Genomic DNA, 10,382 nt, shown 5'->3' on the forward strand with positions numbered 1-10,382 from the left:
ACACTGTATTTTATTGATATGCAGTATTACAGTAAACAAGGCAAAACAATTTCGTACCTGTTCTCCATCCTAAAGGTTCTAATGATGGCAGCAACTGTGAAGCGGCTGAGATTTGGTTGGACACCCTGGCCAGCCTTCTACCACAGCGTCCCAATTCTCATTAGAGATGACCATTCTCCTTCTTCTTTCTCCTACTCCTCCTCCTCCTTCTTCTCCTTGTCCTTCTCATTCTCTTCCTCCTCCTTGTCCTCCTTCTCCTCTTCCTTCTCTCTGTCCTCCTACTCCTCGACCTCCTACTCCTCCTCCTTCTTGTCCTCCTCTTCCTCCTCCTCTCACTCTTACAGGGCCCATGTCTTCCAAAAAGATACACTTTTGACTCATCAGTCCACAGAATCTTATCCCAAAAGTCTTGGGTGTCATCAAGCTGTTGTTTGGCAAAAGGCAATTTTGTTGTTCTTATTAAGTATTGTAAGTATCGGTATGATTGTTTTAATGCAACCTGTTGTTATCATGCTTAGACTAGGTTGCATGTGAAAGTGAAAGGTTTGGCTGCTGTGGGAAGTCCCCAACCAATAGCGTGAGGAATTTTAACATATTTTCCTAAAAAAAAAAAGTACACAAGTGTTTGTGTGTGAGAGAGAGAGAGAGAGAGAGTGCATTTGTGCTTCCTTAATTAGTGAGTTGAGAGTATTCTTGGCATGTTGAATTCCTTTTGGCCCTCTATCTTAATGTCTTGTATGCTGGTTTTATTTTTCCTCTCTCTCTCTTGTTGTGGAGGTTTCAGGCGAAGCTGTTTAAAGACAACTATTTTACTGTGTTATTTGACAATTTGATATAAAGCAGTTGACCACTACCTCCTTTTTCTATATAAACAATACTGTATATTAGTAATAATACGCTTGATGATAATTCAGTTCAATGGTATAATATAATTGTATGTAAATATTGATGAGTATAATATTGTTTTGTCCTTCTTTTTGCTGTAGAAAAATTGACCTTTTACTTAAGACTTCACAGCAACAACTTTTCTGTGTCCAGAACATTGTATTTACTAATTACATCTTTTAAATGGATGTTAGTTATACATAACAGTAGTTCTAGAAATATGCCTTTTAATATGGTGAATTAAATGCAGAGTCTGTCATTCTAAACCAATAGACTTTTTGTCAAATGTAGTTTCTCTAGCTGTCTGTTCTGTGTGTGTGCTCTAAAAAAGTCCTGTGTTCATACGCTGCCCTGGCTCTGTCTGTAAATGGAAATCAAAGAGGCTCAGACAGAGCCATACAATACTTAAGCCAATCAACATGTTGGTTCAGGAGCACAGAAGAGAGGGGCTCAAATATCAACAAATTTCGTCAGAATCGCAGACTGTACCTTTAAAGGGTGTTCCTCGGATGTTAATCGGATATAAATAGGAGGTGCCCTTTCAGTAAACCCCCTGATCTTCATAGCGCTCATAGCAATGTATAAATGGCAAGGCAACTGCAGCCTACTCCCGTGGAAATATCCAGATAGTTTGTCATAATTCTAAGTCTGTGAGAGTAAAGAAAATTAGCCATTCATTCACATCTTGAAAGCTATTCCTACTTACTACAGGGTCTGAAAACGTAATGGTCCTTAATGTTGACAGGCTCTGTAATATTGATATTAAATGTGATGCTTTTGAAATACTTCAAGTTTCCACAGCTCCCTATGTCTCCAGCGAGAACAGCCTTCCTAGAGCATTAAAACCAAATAAAGAAAATGACAATTTAAGTTCAGTCAGGGAACTGTAGCCGTTTGCCTCAACATGACCATTTTTGGCCTGTCCAAAAAGGTAACAGGGCAGACTCTTTTTACATGTATTCATTTAGAAGGCATTTATACAGAGGACGTTACAACTTACAGAGCCAAACAGTTTAGCAGAACTCCCTGGGAATTGAACCCAGTAGAGTGTCATATAGTCCTGGAGGGCGATGTGTATTCTTCGCCTTGTAATTTGTATGTTAAACTTTTAGTGTTTAATGAACGTCAGCCGTACGATTTTAACTCTCTGCTATCCCACAGGAATTCCCAAGATAAGTCACCCGATGTTCTTGAACTTGTCCCCCTGCCCTCAGGAGACAGGCAGATACTTTGCATACTCTGGTCACTTAATGGGATATTGTCAGCAGTCCAAAATGGTCACACACTTTCCATTTTGAGCAGAATGTCTTGATTCTCCACAAAGGTTTGTTTGCAACTTCCATGGTGAGAGCCAAAGGAGGCCTGAGAACCATGCCTGTATGATGGCAACCACAAACACAATAACTTCAACTGTACAACAAGTTGTGTGCGTTGTGGGCCTTTGCAATGTTTTCCATTTTGTCATTTGGCAGAGGAGTACTCTCTTTAAGTAGGGTTTCTGGTCAAATTAGGCCTTAAGCTGGCTGTGTTTGTCTGATCATTCTGGTATGGTGAGGTCTAGATTGCTTCAATTAAACAATATACTGTAATATATTTGTAATCTTGATTAAAAAAAGAAAACACACTAAGGTTGTGATTCCAGCTCTTTATGTGTGTGTGTACGAGTGTGTGTACTGCATGCGAGTGAAAGGTTAGACCTTGGAGGAGGATGTCCATTAGTGTTTCGGATGCAATGGGGCAAAGTGGGGTTTTAAGTGGCTATTGAGCCCTTGAGGCATGTTTCCAGTAGGCTGCCATTGTTACGGATATGAGTTACATCAACAGTCTCTGCAGAGAGCCTCCGCAGAGAAGCGGCTGGATCGTATGCCTCCACTGGCTCCTCAAGAGAGACCAAGCCACTGGACGGAGTGGCCAATTATTATCGATTCAAAACCTTACTCCTCGTTAGCACATATTGTTAGCTGACCATACAACGTTAATAGGTTATGTTGTGACAACCTTTTGATGGAAGCTCGAGAGAAATAGTAAGAGACTCCACTCTGCCTGGTTGGAATTGTATGATACAGACCAGTCCCCACTCCAGGTTATAATACTGTGCAAAAAGAGCTGAAGGGCAGCTGCGGAAACCTCAATACTGAACTCACTTTATTAGTAATTGGTCCTTTGCTTTTGTAAAAGTAGTGCAGTGAAGTGATATCTGTGTATCAGACATTCACAGTAGGAGCCCAGACAGTGTTGGTAGTGATACAGGGAGTCACACACCCAGGACACCACTAAAACAGGACACTGGATGAGGAAAGAGAGACCTCTATTGGCAGTTCACTGAAGGTTGCAAAGCCGTCTGAAATGGCTTTGAAGAGGGAGTGGAGGCTAAAACATTGATTGGAGTGTTAACCTTTAGTTTAAACTGTAAATAGCTTGTGGATAGCAGTGACAATATATTGTAATAATTCAAATGTATAATATGAATTTATAATATAATATAAATGTATTTATCAATAATTGTATTATTATTAATAATAATAATAATAATACATGTAATGTTTCCTCACTGGCACTATGCTGCAGTCATCAGATTTTGGGTACTGTACTTTTAGAGACTTAATAATGTATGGGGAATATAAGTAACTAGGTCAAACTGTATGAACATGTAATTTGGTATGGTAATTATGATTATATTTACCGATATAATACCCCAGTGATCTTTGTTCGTGCATTGGCTCTGCATCCAATTGTGGTGAAAGTTGATCTCTATGAACGGTAATATTCTCCCTCTGACCACCAACTAAAATGCTGCTGCCATATGAAATACAAGTGTAAAGATGCTTAGTCCAGAGTCTGTGATTTTGGCAAAAGACCCAAACAGATGGACCCCTCCTTATGAGCCCTGGTTCTGCTCAAGGTTTCTTCCTGTTAACAGGGAGTTTTTCCTTGCCCCTGTTGCCATTGTGCTTGCTGTAAGGGTGTTCAGGCCCTTAAGCGCCTTGAGACTATTTTATTGTTTTGGCACTATATAAATACATTTGAATTTAATTGAATCTAATATTTCAGCTCAACAGACAATCAAATGACACCCCTCCCCTCCTGAAGCAATGTGCTGATCAGCTGGAATAGTATATGGCTCGGTCTGAGCCACCTCGTTTCTTTCCCATTTACCGAGCCACAACTGGGAGAGTTTTTGAGTGCACACACAGAAGGGACAGCTAGAGGACCATGAGGAGCTATTTGCTGAATTTGACGTAAAGTGTATTGGATTACAATCACAGGCATTACCTTTAAAAGCCCATATGCAAGCTCTAGAGGGCGCTTTGAAGTGTTGTACAGAATATCGATCAATATAAATGACTCACTGCTCATAACTGAAGCACCCCCAGGGGTAGCATGTGACAGTGAGACATGGCTGAACTGTAAGTTCAGATCAATTCATCTTTCAGGCATTCAATTGATTGTTGATGTCTCAGTCAATCCAGCTCAATTGAGTTTACCCCAACACTCCAGCCGCCTGACCTGTGTTATGTCACCCAGTCGGACTGACTCATCGTTCTCCACCGCAGCCACCCTCTCGCACTCTCACCCCATCTCATTTCACATGTTGTAGCCTCAGCTGTGAATTTTCGGTCAAAGGCTACAACCCACTGAGTGCAAACGTCCCATGTGGCCAACAGGAACTTGCTGTCTGGGATAAGTAAAAAAAAAACATTCGGCAGAGGCTACCACAAAGGATACCTTCAAGTGGGTTACCTTTGCTCGGCACCAACAAATGAACCAACAAACTCTTCTTGGCAAGGAGACTTGCAGGCTGATGTTCATATAATAGCTCATTCCAACTGACATTTCCTTTGGTGTGTTCATGACCTGCAAAATGTGGTAATGTTGTAAGTAAGTGAGAGACAAATGTATAACACAGAGATGGCAGTAACAACACAAGGAAAATATGAAGATGCCATTCAAACACAAGCCTTTCACACTCCGATTGCTGAGGAAAGTGTTTCTTTAGCTGTATGTGTGCTCTCTAAGAACCACATTTGAGCATGTGATGGAGACATCATCCAGCGCTGTTCTTGAAGCCACACTTTAATGCAAAGCATTTTTTAGGAAATCAACATCTGATAATTGGCCAACACCGTCACCACTGATGGGACCATTCTGTGCCTATTGGAATAGTTGCTTAGCAACCTGTGTGCAAAGCCTGTTGTCATGGAATCGACTTTTCTTGATGTCCTCTGAAATGGTCTGCTGACCACTGATAACAAATACGAGCGGCCATGTCAAAGCTTTGGGTATGAGCATCCTAATGGCTAATGCTGATTTCTTCAACATTTGCATCATTCATTTGAATCATTTCATGTGGATCATGTTAATTAATGATCAGTTTTTGGTCTTTGCCATTTCCACTGATAGGCCTCAAATGTTTTTGCCATTTTCTGAACAGTATAAGCACACTGGTCATTGGTGTGTGTGTGTGCGTGCGTGCATGCGTCCGTGTCCGTGTCCGTGTCCGTGTCCGTGTCCGTGTCCGTGTCCGTGTCCGTCTGTCTCTCTGTCTCTCTGTCTGTATGTCTGTATGTCTGTCTGTCTGTCTGTCTGTCTGTCAGTTTTTCTGTATTCCTTTAGTGCTGTACCACATTCTGTGTTTTTTTACAATAAAAGGCACAGTTGGACACAGTTAGTGTCTCATTTTCCCAGTGTGCTAATTTTATTCCTGATTATTTCCGCTGCATTTCTGAGGTAGAATAGAGAGAGCTCTAATAGCATTCGCCAGACACACTTTCAAATACTCACCTCTTGTTTGGGTTTTGAATCATCATTTTTGTCCTCACATATTTGCACTGGGTGTGTGCTCATGTACCTAGTTTCTGTCAAATTATAGGATTCGGCAACAGACATTTTGTGAGAGTGATAACTTGTGAGGACAAAGGAAAAAAAAAAACATTTGCGGATGTCAGGAAGTCATTTGAAAAATGGCAATATAAAGTGTGAAAATCTACTTAAAATCTCCTGACGTGGTTTGACACAATAGCTGTCTACCCAGAATGAGACAGTAATCACAATAGACTAAAATGGAACAAAATGTCTGAAAACACCATGTTCTTTGCTCATTCTTGATTATCTCAAACAATGCCCTGCTCCACACTGCTCAGACTGTGGCCATTCAGTGCTTACAGTGATGGGGGACCATCAAGAGGATGGCCAGTCTTACAGTAATTGCTTTGAAATCAACTCGAGGTGGATAAGTGACCAGTTTAGGCCTCAGTGCCATGGAGCCTTGACACTGCAAAACGCAGAAGAAAAAGCCTTAAATGGAGGAAAAGAATGGTAATTGTTCATCCTGTCATTCTGACCCCCAAAACCCCCACCACCAACACCACCACACACACAGACACACAGACACAGACACACAGACAGACACACACACACACACACAGACACACACACACACACACACACACACACACACACACACACACACACAGACACAGACAGGCACACGCACACGCACACGCACACGCACACGCACACGCACACGCACACGCACACGCACACACACATCCTCTCCTCCCTCTGCTTAAATCTGCCTATTGTTCAAGGAAATCTTCTTCCACCAAGCCACTCATGCTTTGTATGGGGAAGCTGACAAGAAGCGGTGTTAAAGGGGATGTGTCACTCGAAATGTTTCTACCATCCGTGCCTCAATTTCCCCTGCTATCAGCTCAGCTCTGTGTTTGCCTATTAGCTGCCTTTATAGAAAATAACTGGTCTGTTCATACTTAACTGTCCCCATTGTGACCATATGAAGTGTTGTACCACAGGGCTTTCCTTCAAGACTTGATGATAGTAAAGAAATGTCCAGAAAAGCATCCCGGTCGTTCAGCACAGTGCAACTGCCCTCTAGTGTCAATAAAAACACACGACACAGTACTGCACTGGAGAGCATATCCAAAAACAGTTCCTTTGAAAACAGTCAATCTTGGATGATTTGAAAACCTTAGCCAGACCATGACTAAGAACAGTACATGGTAGAAGCACAATATTGGAAGCCATTTGACAATTTATTTCCAGCTGTTAAATGCAAAGGCAAAATGACGAAGGTTATAGCGTTATTTCACTGCAATGACGCTGAAGTGCCACAGAAGCTTAGCTTGCATAATAGAGAATAATTCTCTGTGACGAGAGAATGGGGATGCGTTGCCAACAGCGTTTCTTAATGCCCACATTAATAAATAAATAATAGAACGGTATAAAAACATACCAAGCCTGCCATTATTCTTTATGCTCGAATGACGTAAGGGAAATTATGAAAAAAATCTTATCAAAACGAGGTGAAGATGTAAAGTAATATTGACTTGGTAAACCAAGTAAAAAGGCATTCTATGTGTACCATACAAAATCAAAATTCTCTTCATATAAATATAGCTGCTTTGAAACATTATGATGTGAAATACATACCAATTGTAATTGAACACATTAGTAAGCAGTTATGCAACTGATTTCTAAATGCGTGCAGAACACTGAGATGCCATTAACATGAGACATTGTTAGCTCTGATATTAACATCTGTGATGTTGCCGGCCTTCAAAGGCTGCACACTGATGCGGCGATCTAGAGCAAATCTACAGCACAGCACCTGTGTTGATAGAGAGGGACACAGGTGCTCCCCGTGCTTCAGTGACTAACCACAATATCGGGTCTAAAAAAGCCTCTGTTGTTCCATGTTCTGTCTACCGAGAGGCAGCCGGAACCGGATGGAACTTCACTGAGTCTGATCCGCTGTAATGGGCCCTGCATGCAGCGGGATGAAATCATCAGAGTTTCCTTTGAGTGCCCTGCATTTAATGAAGATCAGTCACCATTACAGAAGAAGGAAGGAGGGAGAAAATGCACTTGGAAAGCAATTTAATGGAGCATGGAATGTCCTTGCACAGAATGCTTTGGAGGATTTAAAAACAAAAACTAAAAACACTGAAAAAGACATTACAGCTGACACTCAAGACACAAGACCTTAAATAGCTAGAAAGGGGGGGGTTGAATTAGTTTATTATCCACTGACTTCCAAATGTGCCAACAATCTTTTTCCCATACTTATTGGAAGAACACAAAGGGAAAGTGTACATTTTGCATCAGCTGGATGTTTTGTGCAAATGTCATGTGCATCAATTCCATCACAAGCACATGTCTTCCACATTCCATGGGTTAAAAGCTCAGGTTGGGTTATTCTCTAATTAGTGCAGTTACATGTGTCTAGTTTCCGAGCGTAGTCGGGGTTCTGCAACAAAAAAAGGCTGTGACAAAAGACCAACAACCAGTCGGGTGAAAATTACTGTGCAATTTTGCTCTGGTGGTGGCAATGCATGCTTTGGGGACGGAAGCATTGCTGGTAATTTCCTGCATCTAAGCAATGCTTTTCTCCCCAGTGGAGAATGGGTTTGAACAGGGGGAGAGAGAGGCTCCGTGCTGCTCTAATGGTTGGGGATTACAGGCTGCTCATGCCATGGAATCACATCCTCCAGGCTTTCTCAACCTCCCTTCCTCCTGTGTGTGTGTGTGTGTGTGTGTGTGTGTGTGTGTGTGTGTGTGTGTGTGTGTGTGTGTGTGTGTGTGTGTGTGTGTGTGCGCGTGTGCGTGCGTGCGTGTGTGTGTGTCTTCTGGAGCGAGACCCAGGTGTGTTGCTCTCAAAGGGGCCATGGCTGGCTTGGGGTACCGCTCGTGTGTGATCTGTTTGGACACCTGCCAAGTGTGTGAAGGATCCTCCGCTGTGATCACCCTGTGGGAATGGGGTAGGTTGTCTTGTCAGCATACAGGGACCTCCATCCAATTAAACATGAGTTTAAAATCATCAAAAAGTGTAACTATCACGAAGTGGCAATTCTGTACTGGATCAGAGTTCTTTGCATGTGTGTGCGGCAGCCCTGGCCTTCAGTAGCATCCTTTGCCCTACTGTGGGGTGTGGTGGGGTAGGGGGTGCTGGACTTGGATTGGCTATGGCTGTGATGGCTGCAGGTGCTTTTAGTCTATTTGGAGTGTTTTTTCTCGGGCACCGTCGTTGGGCCCAGCCGCTGCCTCTTGTGCTGTGACGGCGGTGGGGGCAGACTTGACCTTGTGCGGGCACATGCAGCCTCCCTCAAATGAACAGTAGCCTGGGCTCCCAAGGGGTTCAAATGGCAATTTGCACTTCGGAGGGGAAATAATGAAATAAAGCGTTGGCCTGAGAAACTCTGCAGGGCTTGTAGTAACACTGCATGAGTGACTGACAGGAACCTCGGTTCTGGGAGTGATCTAAATGAACGTGTGGTGTTGGTAAACAGGCCACTGAGCGTGCCTAGCGGCAGAGCTGTGGCCCCGTCAGTGAGGTTAACATCGTGGAGAGACTTCAGGAAGCACAGGAGCGCTACAGGGGTAGTTCAGTGCCATAAGAACACCCCACAAGAAGCACAAACCCACTGAAAGATGGTAACACTCAGTCCTGGTCCACCCCGTGGAGTCACTTCAGACGTGCTACATTAATTATACAAGACATCATTGAGACTCAGTGTGCTCATACAAAGGAGGGTGACGATAATACTGAGTTTGTAGTCTCATTGAGTGTCAATATTGTTGTATCGTTGCAATGAAAATATTTTGCAGTAGCTATGGAATTTCTAGTTCATAGGATCTCCATCTCCACCCAATCCATTACCCTCAAATGATCAATTATGAAGGCAAACATTCTATGTGTGTGTGTGTGTGTGTGTGTGTGTGTCTGTGTGTGTCTGAGGGCAGAGAAGTGAAGGACCGTTACATTAGTAGAGCTGTCATCCCGGTTTTCACTCATTTGCATTGCAGTGGTCATCGCCTAAGCCGACTTGGGATGTGTCCCTTCACTCACAATTATTTAGCCTGAAGAAAATTCACAGTCCAGTTCACTTTGTCTTGCTGCATCTGGCTAATTAAGTGACAAATTGCTTGGCCTCCATCAGGCTCCCAAGAACTGGCAACCCCTAAAATAAATGGTTATAATGTGACAGAGTGAAAGGTCAGGTCTCATTCATAGTCAGTGTGGATAATCACAGATGCACTTCTCTGTCCGAAAAAGCATGCATATTGTAACTTATAAAGGCTTGCTGCCTGTCTCCCAACATATACGCTTCTGTTCTCTATGACTTACACTTAATTTACAGGTTGCCAATATAATAACGTTAACTAATGTGTACTTAAATACTCATACATTAGTTTACAGCTCTGCAAAATACTATTTAACCATAAAACCACTTACAATAAAACAAAGACCTCCATAACTATTGTTTCAGTGAAAACAACACAGTTTTACTTTAGCTAAATAGAGTATAATACATTTCTTTAACAGCGAGACTTTTGTCCAATGAGAAAATTAGGGCAACACAGACTTTGATGCAGCCAATAGCTTTCTGCCGGCATGGCATTTCAAGTTTACGCTATGGCGAAGTCACTCGGTCTTTTCCGTAGACAGAAGCGATTCGAGCCGAGTGTCTCTACGTGCAAGA

This window comes from Sprattus sprattus (assembly GCF_963457725.1).
Source record: "Sprattus sprattus genome assembly, chromosome: 10".
NCBI classification, from domain to species: Eukaryota; Metazoa; Chordata; class Actinopteri; order Clupeiformes; family Clupeidae; genus Sprattus; species Sprattus sprattus.